This window comes from Vigna umbellata, chromosome 4, assembly GCF_029865625.1.
Source record: "Vigna umbellata cultivar VRB3 chromosome 4, Vumbellata_1.0, whole genome shotgun sequence".
Lineage (NCBI taxonomy): Eukaryota > Viridiplantae > Streptophyta > Magnoliopsida > Fabales > Fabaceae > Vigna > Vigna umbellata.
The window spans coordinates 10,962,318-10,982,807 of NC_142168.1; the positions used below are offsets into that span (position 1 = coordinate 10,962,318).

Genomic DNA, 20,490 nt, shown 5'->3' on the forward strand with positions numbered 1-20,490 from the left:
TTTTAGGAAAAGTATTATGTAATTTATTAATGAATATGAGAGCAAAGTATAATATACTAATAAATATAAAAGTAATAATATTTTTTCATTTAAGATTAATCAAAATTTTACGAAAATAAAAAACACAAAATGATTAAAAAATCAAACACCGAATATTCAAATTTTATATTTAATCAAAATTTACTCTATGTAAATTTTATATTTAATTAGAATAATTTTTTTAACCAAACAGCCAGGAAAAGGCACTGAGAATTAGTACGAAAATGTCTCGTAGAATATTATTACCCTTTACCATTTTCAATTCACACATAGAAATCAACCCAGCTTGCAAAATTTGTTGCTTTATGAAACACACTTTGAGATCAACATGCAACCTTCTTCACCATAAAACCAAAGCTCCAGCCTTGTTTTATCCTAACTTGAAAGAAACACACCTCTCTAATTTCTTCACATGGCTTCCCACAACCTCAAAATCCATGAACAGTGCACTGTTGCGCCTCCCTCTGCACCCCAAACATCCCTCCCTCTCGTATTTTTCGACCTGTTCTGGCTCAGGTTTCATCCTGTAGAACGCATCTTCTTCTATTCCCTCCCTGTAACCCATTCAAACCCATCCATTTTCTTCGCCCAAGTTGTTCCGAAGCTCAAAAATTCACTCTCTCACACCCTCCAACACTTTTCCCCTCTCGCCGGCAACGTCCTGTGGCCCCATGGTTCTTCAAACCCCGTCGTTCAGTACAACCCAGGCGACGCTGTTTCAGTGGTGCTTGCAGAATCCGAAGCCGACTTCGACCACGCGTTGGACAACGCACCTAAAGACGCATCAGAGTCACGTTGTTTGGTGCCCCACTTGGAATCTTCGGATTCTCATGCCTCTGTTATGGCTCTCCAAATCACTCTGTTCCCTAATAGAGGGTTCGCCATAGGAATCACCACCCACCACGCCGTCCTTGACGGAAAATCTTCAACTCTTTTCATCAAAGCCTGGGCTTCTCTGTGTAAAACCAATGATGATTACTCTGAGTCATCACCATCCTTGGCTCCAGAATTGGAGCCGTTCTTTGACAGAACAGTCATCAAAAGCCCAAGTGAGTTAGGGTTCGACTTAGGAATCGATTTGGCTGAGATGTTAACCAAATTGTTCCCAAGTGAAAACAGCGACGGAAGATGCTTGAAGCTTCTACCTTTCCCTCCAAGATTGGAAGAACATGTTCGAGGGACATTCGTGCTCACGGGACCTGATTTGGAGAGAATAAAGAATAGGGTGCTGTCCAAGTGGGACAGTGTAGACATAGTTGAAGCAGAATCAAACTCAAAACCAACCAAACTGTCAACTTTTGTTCTAACTTGCGCTTATACTTTTGTTTGCATTGCCAAGGCCTGGCACAGAGTTGAAAAGGAGAAAAATAAGTTTGCTAGTGGGTTTACTATGGATTGCAGGGCCAGGTTGGAGCCTCCAATTCCTGAAAACTACTTTGGGAACTGTGTGTGGGGGAGTATGGTGGATGCGAAGCCATCGGCATTTCTAGAGGAAGAAGGGTTGGTTAATATTGCGAAAAGTACTCATAGTAAAATAAAAGAGATGCTAGATAAGGGTGTTTTTCATGGGATAGGTAATGCGGCTCCTAGATATGCAGCTTTGGCAAAGGAGGGAGTTGAACTCTTTGGAATTGCAGGGTCTAACCGTTTTGGGGTTTATGAGAATGATTTTGGTTGGGGAAAGCCTTCAAAGGTGGAGATAGCATCGGTGGATAGAGCCATAACAATTGGATTGGCAGAAAACAGAGATGAGAAAGTCGGTGTTGAAATTGGGATTGTTCTGAAGAGACCAGTGATGGAACTGTTTGCCACTTTGTTTCGTGGAGGGTTGTCAGATGAGTGATTAACACTGGAATGGAACATGTCATTTTTTCATCACAAAACCAAATGTCTTGTGCATTTGCTACAAAAAATCTCTTTGGTTTTCTTATTAAATGATAGACATGAAGAAGGTGAATACATGGATTTCCGGAGATAGAGAGGAGATACTAGTTGTTCTTTATTTAAAATAGAAGTAGTTGTTCTTAATTTAAACAGAAGTGAAAAAATCTTATGTAATATTTATGAAAGGTTATACATAATATATGATGAATAATTTATTTTTAATAGATAAAATTGTTAAATTATAAATTTGTTTTTATGGTCAAAATGATTATGAAGTATAATATAATTATTACTACTATTATTATAATTAGAAGTAAAACACAAAATAGCTTATATGATTTACCTCTCAAACCCAAACACACAGAGAATAAGTAGGGAGAACCGATTTTCTCTCAAACTACCGATAGTATGGATTCTCATGTGGTGAAATCGATTCCCTCCCTCTACATGCAGACCTCACACCGGTTTCCTCTACACTTGGTTTCTCCAGCTCTCTCTACTCCTCCATAATATATGATGAATAATTTATTTTTAATAGCAACATGTTGTTAATGATAATCAGAAATTAAATGTGGGTGTCAACTTACCTTGGTAACCAATATCTGGTTAATCATGACTGTTTTTCAAATCTGTTGAGAACCTTAGGGCACATAGAACCTTGATACAAACTCATTTTTGTCCTGTTCGTAGCCCATATCTTCATGATGTAAACCCTAATGTTCTAACATATTGATAGGTGGCTTACACCTACTACTAACTAGCACACTGTTGAACCCCTCACACATATTGTTGACAAGAGTGTTAGATTGTGATCTAGGACTGAATCTAGATCTTGACCAAAACCTGGAAGATTAAAATGTCAATAAATATAAATGTCAAAGCAAATATAACAGTAAAAGCACAATAAGGTTTGGAGAAAAGTGATTACATACCTAGGTGGAATTGCAATCAAGTATTTAAATGCGCCTACATTTATCTCTTTAGTTTTTCTCATTTCAGCCTCCCATAGTTGTGGATATGTGGTTATTGCTACCCTCCACATCATACGTTTAAGGTCTTTTTCAGGAAATTTCTTTCTAAAGTTGGAATACAAATGTCTAACACAAAATCTTTGGTCTACCCCAGGTAGAAGATCTTGAATTGTTGGCAAAAGTCCCTACAATTTCAAATACTCATGTCAGCTAACTTATTTGTGATGTAGGTTGTAATTAACATTTGTTATGAGTGACTGACCTTTTTGTTGGTCTGAAATAAATGTACATGCTCCACAAACAACTTCCCCACCAAGGTCTGCAATGAGAAGCTCCAAGAACCAAGTCCAGGAGTCTTTGTTTTCTACCTCAACAACAACATATGCAATGGGAAGAATTTGTTCATTTCCATCTCTTCCAACTGCTGTTAGTAACTCCCCTCCATACTTGCCTTTCAAAAAGCATCCATCTAATCCAATGATGGGTCTACAACTAACGAAGTTATCTTTGAATGCTTTCAAGCATACATAAATTCTATTGAATATACACTCTTCATTACTATTTTCAACCTTTATTTTGACTGTTGAACCTGGATTTGCTCTCAGAAGTTCATGACCATAATCATAGATTCTTCTATATTGTTCCTTGAATGACCCCTCAACATTATATTTTGCCATGGCTCTTGTCCTAAAAGCCATATTTCTAGAGATTCCTACATTTCATTTCCTACTTACTTTGTCCCTAATGTCCATCACCTTCATATTAGGGTTCTCTCTGATAGATTTTTCCATCCTTTGACTCAACCACTTAGAAGTCATCAACTTCACATTACAAACTATATTACAACTATGATCATCAATAACTTTTTTTAGCTGCCATGACTTGGCAGCTGACCTGTAGGCACAATAAGCATACCATTTGCATTTACCCTAGCCCCCCAAACATTTTACACCAACCCTCTTTTTGTCATTCTTCATGAATTTCAAATTTCTTCCATTACTCAGTGCATAAGTCCTAATGGCCTCTGTAAATTCCTTTTTCTCCAGTGAAATAGGTTCCCACTTCCCATTTATAATCCATCAAACTTTTAGGCATGCTAAATGTGGGAAACAAAGTTCTCCGAATGGAATCATCATCGTCCTCACTGTCTAGATCACTATCCAACTCATCTGACACCCACTCAGTGTCAGACAAGCCACGAACATCATGCATGGAATCATCATCAGTTGTCTATGATGACTCACCTATTGGACTGCCAGGTTGTTCTTCCCTCACATTTCGTTTCAAAGTACCAATGTCACACTCAATGGTGACATCAACTAGACTTTCTTCACTCACAGACTCATCTACATCTTCATCCTCACCATGTTCACTCATAGACTCATCCTCAATCTCATCCTCTTCTACATCTTGCAGCTCAAAATCATTTACATCATTCAACCTCCTCTACATCATGTACTTCACCATCCTCCACATGTTCAATTTGTTTTGCAACTTCACAGTCACCCTCCTCCAATTCTGTTCCAACTTGAGCCTCAACCTCAGCCTCACAGTGACCCTCCTCCATTTCTGTTCCAACTTCAGGCTAAACATCAGCCTCACCCTCACCCTCAAACTCATCCTCATAGTGACCCTCAACATCACCATGAACCTCACCCTCAGGCTCACCCTCCACTTCTCTTGCAACATCAACTTCATCAGGCTCACCCTCCACCTCTCTTGCAACACCATGAACCTCACCCTCAGGCTCACCCTCCACTTGTCTTGCAACATCAACTTCATCAAGCTCACCCTCCACTTCTCTTGCAACATCAACTTCATCATTAACATCACCATCAACCCCATCACCATCAACCCAATCAATCATTTTTATTATTTGTGGTTCCATGGTATTATGAACCACGTACAAATGAACTTCATCATTTAACCTTGCTATATTCAGCATATGCATAGCACTCTTATCATCAGTCAATAATTCTAACCTATCTGGCACCACTGACTGACCTCCTAAACTGTACCAAAGTTCTTTTATGTCTATATAACTTAAGTCTTTAACTGAAGCTAATATTCCAAATTAGCACCACAGGTCTGGATCACAAGATCATTCTGTTATCTCGCCATCAAATTTAAAATTTCCATTCTCATCACTAACAAAATGACCACAATGATGGACCACAACTTTAATATGTTCAGCCATGCAATATTATAATTCAACCACAAGCTTTTAACACCTGTACATTAGGGGGAAATATTATTATTTCTCACTATTTACTAACTAAGTAAACAGTTAGACATCAACGAGACAGGGGAACAAACTAACATCCCCACTAAGGAAACACTCAGACAGAAAAGGTCACCACAACTTCTAAACAATTCATAAAGACACTTTTGGGACCACAACACTCTACACATTTCAACAAACAATGACATACCAATCTCGGGACCCATAACCCATACCAATCTCAGGACCCATAATAGAATAACAGTACCAAATCAACTATAACCTAAATGCACAAACATACCACTATCGGGACCACAACTGAAACAAATTCGGGACCACAACAAAGCATAAACAAAGCAACATAACTACATATTCGTAAAGGCAAAAAGCGGAAAACATAGGATACTAACCTTAACTGGCATCCACTTTCAATTTCGTTCCTCCACCACCACGTGATTGTCTTCGTCTTTGCAAAGTCAACCCAACCCTAATTCTCACACTCACTCACCACAACAAAATCCCTAACTCATGAAATCCCTAATTCCCATTTTAGTTTTTCTGTTTAACTTAAAAAAAAAAGCCAATCAACAGCAAAATCCCTCATTCCCTGCCACATATATTTTTTTTTCATTTTTTTCATATAACTATTATCCACGTATTTTAAATATTTTAAATTGAGTTCATTATCTGTGCACCATGTAATCAAAGGCAAAGACGTTACTGAAAAATTAATGGAGATGGCTTAATTGGCTCATTTTAACAAGTTTAAGGACTCGATTGAGACCGAAAAAACATGATAACCCACTTGAGATTGACACACAAATATGAAGACCAAACGAGGGTTTAAACCTTTTTCAAAAGTAATCATTCAGTGTGAATCATTTGTATTTGTAAGATTTGAATGTAATTCATGAAGTTAATTAGTGGGTATGTATGATGCATAGTATTAAATATTTTAGATGTATTAGTTTATTCTTTTGTTGTTAGTTTTACTTAGTATAATCTAAAGTTTTGAAATATATATATATATATATATATATATATATATATATATATATATATATATAATATTATCGGCTTGTGTGTGGTTGAATTACATTAATATAGAAGATATGAATGATTACGAAAGTAAAAATCTATTGTAATTAATAATTACTGCAAAATAATATATTTTTAAAAATATTTTTGGCTTAAAATTTTATGCGAAAATATAAAGCAACCGGCTGAAAATATACATGCAAAACAAAGGTTTAAAATTCATGATAGAAAACATTATAAAATGTTAGCGGTTAAAATTTGACAAGAAGTTTTTTCAGATATTAGTGCATTATACCGTGATAACTCCCTCCACACATGTGTAAACTCAACTAAAAACTCCACCACGTGGTTAGTAGTGATTCATGGAACAATATGCATTTACTCCAATTTTGTCTTCAGTTGTTGAGTATAATAAACAACGTAGATTCAACCTCACACAATTGGTCATGTCGGTGACCAGTCATTACATGCAATTCAAACTGGTAATTTGCAATAAATATACTAAAATGTGGACAAACAAAAAAAAGACTAAATATGAAAACGTGCGCCTTCTGGAAGAAAACGAAATACGACACCAAGGCTGTGTTCGCTTGTAGATTCAGATTGTATTGATCAAGCGAATTTGCGAGCGAAGAATGATTTCGAAATCGTGTTCTCATATATTGATTTGAGACGATGGAAAAGCGTGTTCAAACGAATTTGCGTTATTAGCACGACGCTCTAACCAACTAAGCTAATAAGCCAATTGTTTATTAAGTGCTATTTTTATTTAAAATATTTTATAATTAAACTAATTTTACTTATGCAAACTTCTGAGGTTGGATCTATGGGTTAAATTATTTTTTAATAGTTTAAATATTGGTATACTTCATTATAAATATATTAATCTAATAAAAAAATTATTTATTACTTAACAAATGACATTTATTTATTTTATTAATACATAGTTAATTATGACACTATCAAAATTAGTATTAACTCAAAAGTAACATAATAACTTTTAAAAAATGTTGAAAAATCAATTTCAATCCAAATCAATTTTAAAAGTGATTAAAAAATTATTTAACCCTCGTACTAATTATTAGCATGATATTCTGACAAAAAAATACTTTTAAAAATAAAATATTATAATAATATATGAAATTTATGATGAAATTTGAGAGTTTTTTTTAATTCAGCTAGTAAAAAGAATAAAAAAAATAAAAACATCATTAAATAAGAGCAAAACAAAAAACATAGTTTTAGTATAACTATTTAATTATAAAAAAAATTGAATAAAGTAGTGTCTTTTTCTTTTCCTTCGTTTGAAAGTGAAACACTGTGTAACGAGAAAAGAGAGCGATGATTTGTGCAGCGAAGGTGTTCGTTTGGATGGATTTGCGAGCGACGAAATGCAGTGATTTGCGAGATGGGGTTATTTTTTCCATCTCGCTGATATGAGGAGATTTGCGTTGATTTCTTCCCAAATTACGTGTATGCCCTCGTGATTATGTTAAATATCGCGAAGGAAGGAAGAAGCGTGTATTGTTCGATGTGTAGCAAGGGAGTTGATCGAAGGTTGTTGGATGTGGTTGAGAAGAAAAAGAATGGGGTTGATTGCAGCTTGGTGTTGAGGACAACATGATAGATAAAACTGAAGTAGTTGCGCTTGAAGAAGAGGTGGTTCATGGGCGTGTATTCGGTTCCACAAATCTGGTAACCGGCTCCAGTGGTGAGAAAAAAATGAAGATGGAGTTGTATTCTGTTATTCCACTCTTTCAAGAAATTGCAGAGAAGAATGTATTCAGTTCTACGTTCTTCTCTTCGGTTCCAGCTTTGAAAAATGTGTTGTATTCGGTTCTGGTTAATGCGTTCTCCACTCACCGCCGCGGAAACCGCCACCTTCGCCAAGCTTGTCGCTGACAACACCCTCTCCGCGCACCTCCCAGACTTTTGCTCTGCCGCGCACTTGTTCTGTTATTCCAAATCTCTCCCTTTCTCTTCCGAACGCGTAAGTAGAGACGCCAAATTTGCTGTCTACAACAACAGAAACTTCTCCAACTACGGGACGAGTCGACTCGGTGTACTCCACTCGTTCAAGAACTACTCTGACAACCAGCGTGAAAACGTCCCCCAAAACGACTTCCGCCAATACAGTAAAGCCTCCACAAACCATATTGAGAACACGATATATCTCTCCCTGGAGCTTTCGAATCGCACCCATTGATCACGCTTCTCACTTCACCCAATGCCAAAGTGATGGTCCAATTGCTCTTTGATTCGGGTTTTAGGGTTTTTTTTTTCTGCACTCGCTTGTTTGCCTGCTTGCTTGCTCAAAGGATGCGAAGATTCTACCACGACATCACCGTTTCATGTATAAACTCTATTTTATTATTCGTATTAAAGGAGGTTAATTTTTTTATTTTTTCAAACAAAGTTTAGTATAATTAAATAAATATGAATCACTAATTTTTAAATTGTGGATCTAGTTTTTTTTACCATAAAATTTATTAAATATTTTACATTTTTACTCCTTTAATTTTTTTTTTATTTTTAGTCTATCCCATTAACTTTTAAAAGTTTATTTTGATGCTTTAAATTGTAAATTGGTTTATCTTGGTGTTTTTGGTAATACATATAATTTTTTAATTTATATTAATTTACTACTTGATAGTAAATTATATTACAAACAAATACTACATTTAAAAATAAATTTATTTTATGAACTTATAATTTTTTTACTTTTTAAATTTATTTTTAATTATTATTTTTAATTTTTTACTCTTTATAAACATTTTTACAATTAAATATAACATTAACAAATAATATTTTATATTATTTTAATAACTAGGGGCATTTTAGTAATCTTTAATTTCTACCAATTAAACTAATTTTTTAAATCTGTCACATCAATCAAATCCTACACTAATTCTCACAGATTTTACTTTCAAATCCACTCTCAATTACCCACAAATCCACTCAAAAAAACAACAACAAAAATTACTCTCAAATCTACTTAAATCCATTCAAATCATCTTCCACAAATCCCTAGAAAAGAAAAAAAACAAGAGACAAGTCAACTTTAGCTTGTAGGACCAATCCTTTCAGAGAATCCTAACAAGATAGGTATGGTTATTACCAAAATAAAATAGCAAGAAATATACTTTTTCTAAATGAACATATAATAATACTATTACTTTTTTTATTTAACCAATATTTGTAGCAGTTGTCGATTTTTCCTGCTTGCCTGTCTGACGGAACAAGTTGCATCGCTACAGCAAAATTTTAATCATCCTTCACGTCATTGTAAGTTAAGCATTAAATATAAACATTATTTATTTCATTTTTCTGCTTTTTTTTTATGTTATCACTTATTGGTTTTAGTAATTAATGTACATAGTTAATATAGCAAAATGTTAAATAAATTATTTTGAGATACCCCATTTATTTTTTAGTTGGGATCTAATTAATCCAAAATATAATATAAAAAAAACTGGAATAAGATCAAATACAGTTTAAAAGTGAAATTTTTTAATTTCATTTTTTCCTATTTGATTCAGTTAGTTTGGCTTTTGGTTTACAATCAGCCACGGAATCAAATCACTGATTCCATAGATATGTAATATTATGTATTTTAAATTAATCAACAACTAAGTAATATAAAATAAAAAATATAACCATGAGAGGATTTTAGTATTTGATTACATGATTAGATATGTTTTTAACTTTTAAATTTAAATATAAAATTAAAAAATTTGATTATATCTAAACTAAAATTTGATCTTAAATTTTAAAAATAAATAAATATATTTTTTTAGTTAAAATTGTAAAAACTTATAAAATCGTCTTTTTAAAACAGCTAGTGTAGCTTAACCAGTGAGACTTAAATATTTTAATATTAAAAATTCAAAGTATTAATAGAAATTTTATAAAACGAATTTCATTATTTCAAGTTATACTATCTTTTTAAAAACAATTTCCTCTACAATTCTTTCTTCTCTCTAGGTGTTCTACCTGCTGGGTCATCTTGAGAGAATGCCAAAGTGATCACTGCAACAAGGTTTTATAATCCAGTCGAAAAATTATTGCAAAAGAGTAAGTTAGTTTCTACTATTTTTCTCTACTTTTCATGTTTTTCAATGCATGTGAGAAATTTTCCACTACATATGTCATTTAAGATTTCATCTAAGTGGTTCTAACCACGTATCCTAATCATGACATGTGCTTTGTAGGTACAACTCGCTTAATTGAAGAAGTGGTTTGTAGTATGTTTAATCTGTTGTTATACATACATATATATATATATATATATATATATATATATATATATATATATATATATATATATATATATATATATATATATATATATAGACACACACACGTAAATGGGTAAAAAGTTGTGAAATTGGTTTAAAATGGGGTTTTGATAGATAAAACTCTTATAAAGGAATCAATATAGAAGTAAACTTGGTGTTTAGAGCATGTATTGAGGTCATTTGAGACTTGATTAACATCTTAGTACACTTAAAATATGACTTGTAACTTGTATAATATGATATCTTGATTTTTGAAGTGTGGTTGATATGATGCATTTCATTTTCGGCCAAATGAGAAAAATTGTATTCAATTTTGGATATAAACATGTTTTTGAATCAATCGTAATGTCAAGGATACCATTTTGGTTATTTGGATATGCTTTAGGGATAACCAAATTAGGAAAACCATGTTGTGAAAAATTGATATGAATAATCGATTATCAGACTTGATAATCAATTATTTCCCTCAAAATTACATCTTTTGCTAAAAAACTCTCTGGAATAATTGATTATCAAATCTGATAATCAATTTTGTAGTAGGTATTATGATGATAATCAATAATCAGACCTGATAATTGATTATTTCATTAGGTATTGTTGTATTTGCCTAAAAGTCTCTAGAATATTCTATTATTAGGCCTGAAAATCGATTATCCCATAAGAAAATGGATATTTATGGTTTGTGAACATATTTATGTATATGTTTAAGGAGGATGAATTCGATGGTACATATGATGCTTCATGAAATGCAATTTCGATATTAATGTATGGTATAATTGTTGAAACATGATATGGTGGTTGTGATTATATGTATAATTTTAATACATATGAATGTTTTGTGAATGATAAACATGGATGTGTGTATGGATTAAGTATGATGTGAAAAGAATTCCATAGGAAAATCTTTATGGTTGTTGTGTTGTGTTATGTATTGAAGTAGGGACTTCGGGATTGAGGGATAATTCTAACACTTTCAATAACTTTCAATCTTAAGTAGAGATGAGTGATTATGTTGTAGAGAGAAGCAAGAGGTTCAACTATGGTCACTAGTTTCGGTCATAGATGTTTGACAAATTAACCTTGGTGTGTGAAAGTTTGATGGAATGGTAGTATGGTTTGAACAAGTTGTTTCACCACACACGGGACAAGTCCCCTATGAGTCTGACATCAATACATGTATCCGGATAGTCAAAGTTTAAGAATGTGATATTTTTTTTTCCAAAATGTATATATGTTATTTTGGCACTTTAGCTTACCCTTCTGTTTTTTTTTTCTATTGTATGTGTGTTTGTTTTCTCTTTTGCAATGATCACCTTAATGATGTGAGCTTAGGAGGTGTTTTTGGTGAGCATGACCTAGCTGGTGGCAGAGTTGAAACTTAGAGTAAGATGTTTTGCCGTTCCTTCTTGGTTTTTTAAAATCTATACTACACTTTTGGTTCGGTGTAGTATATCTCCTTATAGTGTAAGACAATGTGTGTGTCTATATATATATATATATATATATATATATATATATATATATATATATATATATTATTTGGGATAATTGTAATGGTAGTTTATATGTCTTTTTTTTATTCAACTGTTGTGTTTTATTAAAAATGTAATATATCTTATAATAGTTTAATACTATGAAAATTGAGATGTTACATTTTTGTATTAGAGTAGTTCGTCTTAGGATAATCTTACGATTGTGGGTTTGTCATGTCTTTTCAAGTTTAAATAGTAGAGTTTATATATTAAACTTGATGAATTGGGGATAGAAAATATCTTTACAAGAGTAACGAGGGTTTACAATGAGAATTATATCATAGATAATTTTTCTTTTGTAATTTTGAAGATTGAAAATAAGTAAGATTAATGGGTTGAGTATTGTTTTTATAGTTATTCTTGTCATATTCTTAAATTTCTGACGGTGTTAAGAGCTCTTAGTTATGTTTTGGTTAGTATATTAGTCTTTAAGGTAGAATGATGACTTTTATTTGTGCAAACAGAATTATGATACCTAAGCTTTCTCATTTCACAAATTCAGATGTGCTTAGTTTGGTAAAGATGATAGAATCCTTTGTAACAGCAATTAAACTAAAAAAATATATATTAATTTATTTTTTGAATCTTCAAATCAAAATGTATCAAAAACATATTTAAAAACTGATTATATTATATACATGTGTATTATAGACGTATTTATCTAAGGAAAATGATACTTGAACAACCATTTTTGACAACATTTAGACACGCGCACACGTGTCTAAATTTGAGTGGTCCAGTTGGAAAAATTAAATGAAAATGGACCACTCAAATTTAGACACGTGTGCGCGTGTCTAAATGTTGTCAAAAATGGTTGTTCAAGTGTCATTTTCCTTTATCTAAACATGAAAAAAAAGTTATATTATAGATTTCTAACCACAATATTATCTTCCTTTACGAAAAATATGTTATTATATAATTTATTTATGAATAAGAAAGCAACATTAAAATATGATATAATAATAAATATAAAAAGCAAAATAATTTTTTAACATTAATTAAAATCGTGAAAAAAAACACAAAATATCCAAAAGTCAACCATCAAATATGGAAATTTTATATTTAACTAAAATTTAGTCTATCTAAATTTTATACTTAATTAAAATATTCTTTTTAACAAAAGAAATTTCAATTAGTCGTATAGTTCCTATTTTGGTGAACGTCTAACAAGTTACTTTCCATTTTAAAACTATTTAAATGTAAATATTTTTATAACAAATATAAATATTTAAAATTAATATATTATTAAAAATAAATTAATTCATATTATTTATAATAATAATAAATTTGGTCATTTTCTTAATCGATCAAATTTATCATTTGTATTTATACTCATATTTATACTAAAATTTAGTGGTTCAAATTCAGATAAATAAAAGAAATTATTTTTATTAAATATATTAATATTATATATATATATATATATATATATAATAATTTTTTTATTCGTAAAGAAACGATATTATTTATTCTAATAAAAATTGAAACTATATTAAATAAAAAATATATAAAAAAATTAAATTAAAATAAAGACAATAACATTTCATACCTACTCTAACAACGTATCTAAAGTTAAAATTTTTAAAAAATTAAAAAACTCATATATTAATTAATGATATTAACACCATTAATAATTTTTTTCCAAAAAAACTTAATTGATATAATGTTTCAAAATTTAAAACATAATTACATTTTTTTAAAAATCAGAGCAACTTAACACACTCTGCCAATGGGAACCATTCGACTAAATAAAAACAAAAAACAAAAAACCAAAAAAAAAACTAAACCAGACACCTAACGTTCAGGAAAAAACTATTGGACACTGAGAATTACATACGGATTCCTTGTCTTAAAGATGAACCGTACCATTTCAATTGAGATCTAGAAATCAACCCAGCTTGCAAAATTTGTTGGTTTATGACAGAGCAATAATACACATTTTCACCTCATCCTCCATCACCATAAAACCAAAGCTCCAGCCTTGTTTTATCCAATCTTGAAAGAAACACACCTCTCTACTTTCTTCACATGGCTTCCCACAACCTCAAAATCCATGAACAGTGCACTGTTGCTCCTCCCTCTGCACCCCAAACATCCCTCCCTCTCGTATTCTTTGACCTGTTCTGGCTCAGGTTTCATCCTATAGAACGCATCTTCTTCTATTCCCTTCCTGTAACCCATTCAAACCCATCCATCTTCTTCGCCCAAGTTGTTCCAAAGCTCAAAACTTCACTCTCTCACACCCTCCAACACTTTTCCCCTCTCGCCGGCAACGTCCTGTGGCCCAATGGCTCTTCCAACCCCGTCGTTCAGTACACCCCAGGCGACGCTGTTTCAGTGGTGCTTGCAGAATCCGAAGCCGACTTCGACCACGCGTTGGACAACGCACCTAAAGACGCATCAGAGTCACGTTTTTTGGTGCCTCACTTGGAATCCTCTGATTCTCATGCCTCTGTTATGGCTCTCCAAATCACTCTGTTCCCTAACAGAGGGTTCGCCATAGGAATCACCACTCACCACGCCGTCCTCGACGGAAAATCTTCAACTATCTTCATCAAAGCTTGGGCTTCTCTGTGCAAAACCAATGATGATTACTCTGAGTCATCACCATCTTTGGCTCCAGAATTGGAGCCTTTCTTTGACAGAACAGTCATCAAAACCCCGAGTGAGTTAGGGTTCAACGCATCACTCGATATTGCTGAGCTCGCAACCAAAAATATCCCAGGTGAAAACAGCGACAGCAGATGCTTGAAGCTTCTACCTTTCCCTCCAAGATTGGAGGATGAGGTTCGAGGGACATTCGTGCTAACGGGAGCAGATTTGGGGAGATTAAAGAATAGGGTGCTGTCCAAGTGGGACAGTGTAGACACAGTTGAAGCAGAATCAAACTCAAACTCAACGATTTGTTCAAAACAAACCAAAGTGTCGACTTTTGTTCTAACTTGCGCTTATGCTTTTGTTTGCATTGCCAAAGCCTGGAACGGAGTTGAAAAGGACAAAAATAAGTTTGCTTGTGGGTTCATTGTGGATTGCAGGGCCAGGTTGGAGCCTCCAATTCCTGAAAACTACTTTGGGAACTGTGTATGGGGGAAGATGGTGGTTGATAAGCCATCGGCATTTATAGAGAAAGAAGGGTTTGTTATTATTGCGAAAAGTATTCATAGTAAAATAAAAGAGATATTAGATAAGGGTGTTTTTCATGAAGCAGATCTAGTTGCTTCTCGATATGCAGCTATGGCAGAACAGGGAGTTCAGATGTTAGGAACTGCGGGGTCTAACCGTTTTGGGGTTTATGAGAATGATTTTGGTTGGGGAAAGCCTTCAAAGGTGGAGATAGCATCGGTGGATAGAGCCCTAACAATTGGATTGGCAGAGAACAGAGATGAGAAAGTCGGTGTTGAATTTGGGATTGTTCTGAAGAGACCAGTGATGGAACTATTTGCCACTTTGTTTCGTGGAGGATTGTCAGATGAGTGATTCAACGTGGCATATCTGAAATTGAAGAAACTCCTCACAAACTTCCCCTTTTCTTCTTTATCACAAAATCAAAAGTCTTCTGCATTTGCTTCAAAAATTCTGTGAGTTTCGCCATCATATATTTACTTTTTTTCAATTGTCTAAATTACCGAAATATTATCTTTCTGCATTCCTATTTTATATAAAAAGTGAAGTAAAAATATCCATACTTAATCATTGATATAATTATTTTTTATTTATACCAATCATATATCATTTCTCTCTATAAATAAAATGGTGGTCCAGTAACATTTTTCTCTCCAAATCACAACCGTTTGTAGATCTGTATCTATGGTTTTCATTTTGATAGGTTATGAAGTGTACAAAGGATTCTTCTGTGAAAATAATAACCTTTTCTTCTTTTTCTTATGTTTCTCTTAGTTAAAAGTTTAATAAAACAAAAGAGAAACAATTTTTTTTTTTCAAAAGTAAACTCGTTTCGTAATAATTTATTTAAATTATATCAAATAATCATCAAATGAGATATAGACCAAATGATTAATCTTACTTGGATCATTTATCGAATCTTCAACGATTAGTCGGTCAACGAGATCAGTCACCTTAAAACAAACCGATCGGCTGTGAATAAACATAATCAATTTTAATATTAATAGAGTGAAGAGTAATTATCTACAATTAAACTGTGATTTGTGATTAGGTTGATGATAATAAAAAGTTTCCTCTGAAAGTTGTAATGAACTACCAACATTAACATTAAAATGACCTGTATATACTAATTAAAATCATTCTGTTGGATTTAAAACTCTTGTTTTACTTTTTGACATGTTCATTGACTACATACGAAAAACTTTTACAAAATATGTAACATATATGTTAAATAGTACGTAATTGTTAGGACATAATAATTTATACATTAGCATATCAAAAGATTGAGTTGATGCAGATAAATTTTTGTGATATAGGATGTCACATACAATATAGGATGTCACGTAAACATAACCATTTTAAAATAAACGCATACTTTAAGTATTAGTTTTGGTAATAACTAAAGCAAAATAAGATCTATAACTTCGATTTTGGATCAATCGAAGTCATAGACCTTTATATTAAAAAATATTTTAAATAAATTAGACTTATTAATCGAAACATAAAAAACTTTTGGATGAGTTTCATAAGTCATCAATGTCACCGTCCTTCTCAGATTTTAAGTAATTATTTAATTTTAAGAATCTATGGCAATGATTCTTGGGTGGAGTGTTGTCATATATCCTTAAAATTAAGGTTTGATTACTCGAGTAGTCGTCACTTTTAAGGCAGTGTGTTTATTTGGTCTCCGCTCTTAAAAAAATGTCAATTTCGTCTTCAATTATGTAAATGTACATCAATCAGGTTCATTTGTGTTCACGCTATGTAAATAACTCACATTAACTTATTGGACATGTTGTGGTGCCGTGACATTTATTTTCTGACGTGTAACCCATAAGCACTCTGATGTGGAAATTTGGGGTTAAGACTTAGAAACAAAAACTAATTAGTGAATGTTTACAAATTGCGGTTCCAACAGTGAAAAAAAGAAGCAATTTTACAAGACTCGCATATTTCCTATTGAGAAATTTCAATTTGCTAGAGAGATTATTGCCAACCTATTTGAAATCACCAAGAACCTTCCTTCTAGGAAAGAGAGGTTGAGATTTACTTGGAAAAAGAGATTTTCCAATAGTAGTAACAACTATTGAACAACGAAATGGAGAGAACCTACCTAACTACTTCATTTCACTAGAGTAATTATACTTGATTCATTGGTCTTTTTTTTTTTCCTTAGATTAAGTCTGTTTGGTGATGCAACTCTTGACCTTGATTGTTATCGTTCTCTTCCACCTTAGAACAAGCTTCAAACTCCTCCATTAAAAAGACATGTGAAAAACACCATTGCAGAATACATTTACACATTTTGACTTGTTGTAAATATGTTTTTCTACAACCACGTGTTTTGTCACATCACCACATTGTTAACGTTATTTCTGAAAAATTAATGAAATATACTTAATTGATGCATATTAACACATTTAAGGACAAACTTGATACTTTTTTAAGAATAAGGACCAAGTAAACATATTGTCCTGAAAATGGAGACCACCCGAACAATTAAAATTAAATAATTATTTAAAATTTGATAAATTTTATGATAGTAGTTGCTTGTAAATCTATTTTCTAAAACTCAAAATTATTTTCTTTTTTTTTATTTTGTATTTATTATTTTGGCTGAAGCAAAATCTTTAACTTTTTGTTTTGATTCTTGACCTAAGCTAAAATCTCTCTTTTTTTTCTTTACTTAATTTTAATATGTTTCTGTTTCAATAGGGATTTTATGAGACCGAGACACTAATCTTTGATTTGTGCGTTCTGCCCGTCTGTTTTCAATTTAGACCGATCAGTCACCTTCAACATTGGCCACTCGGTGAACTTCAGTCTTGACTGCTCGGCCACCCTCTTGGAAAAAGAGGGGAGGTACCTGTAAAAGGCACTCTGACGCTCAAGTTAGGAGCGGTTTTATAAACTGTTTGTTACAGTTAAATATTGAACTCTTGATCGGACGTAAATAGAGCGTAGTGGAGTATGAGTTTCATCCCCTTACCTCAAGCCTAAACTCTTATTTATAGAGTTCAAAGGAATTTAACCAATTAATTTACCTCTTAATGGTCATTAATGCAAACCTTAATTGTCTAACGGTAGCCGTTGCCACATTTATTTGTGCATTAAATCTGCTCAACAGTTGTCGGGATCGAACGGCTGAGAAGCCTATCGAGACCAACCGGCTGAGAAGCCTGTCGAGACCAACCGGACTGAGAAGCCTGTCGAGACCAATCGGTTGAGAAGCCTGTCGAGACCAATCGGCTGAGAAGCCTGTCGAGACTGGCCGGCTGAGAAGCTGGTAGGCTGATACTGATCGGTAGCCTGCGAGTCCATAGTAACATAAGCCCCCCAAGTCCGAGTTAATCGTTCGGCTTTAGCCTAACGGTTAACTATAGGACATATGAGTTACAAGGAGGTTGTTCTCGTTGTATTGAGGAGTTTGCTCTCCGTGTGCTGCAAGTCGTTATATCCTATTTGGGCCGAACAGTTTCATGTATTGAATCTGGCTGCATACTTGACATAGTCCTTATTATTAGAGCTTCCTAGTTGATGAGAGTGAAAACCCGTTTGGTCGAGAGGGATTTTCCTCTCGGTCTGACATCAACTCTAGTGGTCGAGAGGGATTTATCTCTTTGCCAAGAGGAATTTCCCACTCGGTCTTTCACTTCAACTTTGATGAGACGGATTTACCTCTCGGTGGAGTGGGATTTACCACTCGGTCTTTGGCTTCAACTTTGACGAGAGGGTTTTACCTCTCGTCCGAGTGGGATTTATCGCTCGATCTTTTCTTCAATCTGGACGAGAGGGCTTTACCTCTTAGCCAAGAGGACTTTACCTCTTGGTCTTTAACTGTTAGCAAAAATCAAAGATGAAGTTTTGATGATGAACAGATTTGCACAAGTCAAGATCCATAAAGACAAATTGAAGATCTCTGTATTTTATAAAGCTTTTATAATAATCAAAGTTGATGTAATAGTGCTCAAATATGTATTAGGGTTGATTCTTGTAATTTATATTTGATTTATTTAGTTAATCGATTATTCCTGAGAATAATCAATTAACACTAGCCGTTGGGGGTTTCAGATTTGAAAAACTAGCCGTTGTACTCATTATTAATCGATTAATATTTATGTTAATCGATTAAATGCGTTAGATGGCCCGTTTTCGAAGAATGGAAGGGTATTAGGCTGAGTCTATAAAATGGCTCACTCTTTATCTCAAAAATAACTCTTCCCTTGTGCAAAAGATCTCTGAACTCTTTGAGAACTCTGTGAGATTGTTGAAGCTAAAGAAACTCTTGTCTGCAAAGTCCTGAAGTGCTATTGCGGTGACAGAGGAATAGCTTGTTCATCCTTGGTGTGTCCGAGGAAGTGCGTGGAAGAGAATCATCCTTCGTGAAGCATTCGAAGGAGGTGGTCATCCTTTGTGAAGATTCAAAGGAAGTGTAAGTTCGTCTCTTGTGGTTTCAAGAGAGGTGGTATCATCCTTTGTGAAGATTCAAAGGAAGTGTAAGTTCATCTCTTGTGGTTTCAAGAGAGGTGGTATTTCTAAACTCTTACAAATTGTTTTTCTTTGTGACTAATATTTGTAAGTGTTTTGTGTTAGTGAAAAAGGTTTATCTTGTTTGAGATAAGCGACTGGACGTAGGATCCTAGTGATCTGAACCAGGATAAAATCATCTGTGCAAATTTCTCTCAACCTTACTCTCTTTATTTGTCTTTATTATTTGCTTGGTAAGTTTAATTGAGTAGAAATTAAAAGGCACACGTTCGTATTAAAAACCCTCTTGGTTTGTTATTCCACGCTAACAATTCCGCTGCAGCGATTCTAACAATTGGTATCAGAGCTTGCTTTGATAGTCATTCAAATGGCAGGATCACATCAAACCTTTGCAGAGGGTGCATCAATCAATAGACCCCCACTATTCACAGGTGAGAACTATGCATTCTGGAAGGTAAGAATGCAAATATTTATTGAATCTATTGATTGTGAAATTTGGGATGTTATTGCATCTAGTTCTTCTGTTCCTACTAACAATATACAGGAAACAAAGCCCCGTGGTCAATGGACCATTGAAGAAAAGAAAAGAATTCAGAATGATGTAAAAGCTCAGAATATTATTGCATCAGCATTGACTGTTGATGAGTTCTACAGGGTTTCTGTCTGCAAAACTGCACAAGAAATGTGGGACGTACTCAGAGTAACACATGAAGGAACAGATGACGTAAAGAGGGCAAGGAAGAACTCCCTAATTCAAGAGTATGAAATGTTCCGGATGAAGCAAGGAGAAACAATTTCCGACGTTCAAAAACGCTTCACCAACATTGTCAATCATCTCATTGGACTGGGTAAGTCATTTGATACCGATGAACTTAACATTAAAATCTTGAAGTCTT

At 33.5% G+C, this 20,490-nt stretch overlaps 2 pseudogenes; both read left to right on the forward strand.

Moving 5' to 3' along the window:
- Positions 1–327: 327 nt before the first annotated feature.
- Positions 328–2,154, forward strand: LOC124830641 (malonyl-CoA:anthocyanidin 5-O-glucoside-6''-O-malonyltransferase pseudogene; annotated as a pseudogene).
- Positions 2,155–13,852: 11,698 nt separating this feature from the next.
- Positions 13,853–15,764, forward strand: LOC124830640 (phenolic glucoside malonyltransferase 1 pseudogene; annotated as a pseudogene).
- Positions 15,765–20,490: the final 4,726 nt, after the last annotated feature.